Source organism: Triticum dicoccoides, chromosome 3B (genome assembly GCF_002162155.2).
Source record: "Triticum dicoccoides isolate Atlit2015 ecotype Zavitan chromosome 3B, WEW_v2.0, whole genome shotgun sequence".
Taxonomy (NCBI): Eukaryota; Viridiplantae; Streptophyta; class Magnoliopsida; order Poales; family Poaceae; genus Triticum; species Triticum dicoccoides.
The window spans coordinates 817,587,741-817,589,986 of record NC_041385.1 but is presented as its reverse complement, the minus strand read 5'-3'; positions in this window follow the sequence as shown (position 1 = coordinate 817,589,986).

Sequence of the window (2,246 nt, the reverse complement as noted above, 5' to 3'; positions counted from 1 at the left end):
AGAGGGAGAGGGAGCAGAGGGGGATAGGGACGGAGGGAGAGACGCGGGAGAGTGAGGGAGGGTCGAGGGAGCCGCGTGGCGTCTCCAGGGAGTAGCGGAGGCAAGCAGGGAGGCAGGAGGTGGCCTGGGCGTGTGCCCGCGCGCTCCGGCCACGCACCTGCGCCTACTGGCGCGAGGAGGAAGGCGACAAGGGGGGGGGGGAGAAGTGGTGGGCTGGGCCGCTGCTGGCTGCACAGTGTTGGGCCAGGTAAGTGGCGCCAGGTAAGTCCTTCTGCTCTCTTTCTTTTACTTTTTTTCTATTTTCTGTAGTTTGTTTTGATTTAGTTTAGCAACTAAATCATTTAAATAAATTCTGTAGATTTTTATGTGGCTTGCTAAAATATATACAAAGCCACTCACAAACTTCTAGAATTATTGGAGTCATATTTAATATATATTAAATATAAATCCAAAGCAAATAGTTATTGGATTAATTCAAATGGCCAAAATAATTATCTCTGTGACTCCAAAAATATTGGTTTAATTTTTACCTCTTACCAATATTTCCATGGAATAACAGGAACATTTTCTTGGACACATTTGAGAAGATTTAATTGTTGGTTATTTTTAGAGGTTTCCTGAGGCTTTTGAAAATTCCTCAATTCAAATTTCATTTGAATTTAAACATGATGCACACACCAGACAGCACCAGAAGCTAGGGATGTGACAATGAGCCCCCGAACGAACGGGTGAAGAGGAAAGCCCAGTCCGCGGAGGAAATGGAGAAGAAACACGACCCTCTCATGGGGCCCAGGGGAGGGGATGAGCTGCCCCTCGTCTGAAAGCCGGTGCGCAATGTCGTTGTGCAGGTATCCGGCTTTCCACAACCTTTTGATGTGCCCCTCCGCGATGGAGGAGGCCATCCACTTGCCTCCTGCTCCGGACATGGTTGGAGTAGGTCGAGGCGAGATGTGCGGGCTTGGGCGTTGGAGCTCGAGTGCGCAGGGACGAATAAGCAAAGGAGGAAGAAGGCGTGAATGGAAAGGGTAGATGCTTATCCCCTTATATGGGCGGCCAAAACTACGAGCCCCCACCGGCCTAATAAAACTCGCTTATCTCCCAAGCGCCAAGGTTAATGGCGCGGCTGGGTTACCCACGCCCGTATTGATGAGAATCCCGGAATAAGGGGACATGATCTCTGCTTCGACAAGACGTGCCAAGGAAACTGCCTCGCTAAACGCGCTGAGGTGGAACGGTAAAATGAATAAAGGCTAGGCCGTGGCATGATGTCACACCGCGGAATACGTCAGCAGATTAGATTTGTGTAAATATTATTCTCTCTAAGGTGGCATGTGAAACTTATTTTGCTGAGCCGAACACTGTCCTTGTGTTCATACATCTTCTATGAAGTATTCGGAGGAGGAACCCGCCTTGCAATGCCGAAGACAATTTGCGCGCCAGACTCGTCGTCATTGGAGCCTGGTTCAGGGGCTACTGAGGGAGTCCTGGATTGGGGGGTGTCCGGATGGCTGGACTATGACCTTTGGCCGGACTCCCAGACTATGAAGATACAAGATTGAAGACTCCGTCCCGTGTCTAGATAGGGACTTTCCTTGGCGTGGAAGGCAAGCTTGGCGATGCGATATGAAGATCTCCTCCCATTGTAACCGACTCTGTGTAACCCTAGCCCTCTCCGGTGTCTATATAAACCGGAGAGTTTTAGTCCATAGGATGAACAACAATCATACCATAGGCTAGCTTCTAGGGTTTAGCCTCTCTGATCTCGCGGTAGATCAACTCTTGTAATACCCATACCATCAGTATTAATCAAGCAGGAGTAGGGTTTTACCTCCACCGAGAGGGCCCGAACCTTGGTAAAAACATTGTGTCCCTTGTCTCCTGTTACCATCCGCCTAGACGCACAGTTCGGGACCCCCTACCCGAGATCCACCGGTTTTGACACCGACAGGGGGCATTGGTACCGGTTGGTGCCACCAACCGGTACCAATGCTTTTGCTATATAAGCCAGCAATCGTGAAAATTTCGTCAGTTCTTCGATCCCTCCGACGACGCCGCCAGGCTGCCCGAGCTCGCCGTGCCTCTGCCGCGCCCCCGACTCGCCCCGTCGACGTCGTCGCCGCCCTCTGCCCCGTCGACGCCATCGCCCCTGCCTAGACCACGCCGTCGTCGCCCCTGCCCCGACCACGCCGCCGTCACCACCCTGTACACCGACGCCGGCGCCATGCCTCTGCCCCTGCCCCGACCAC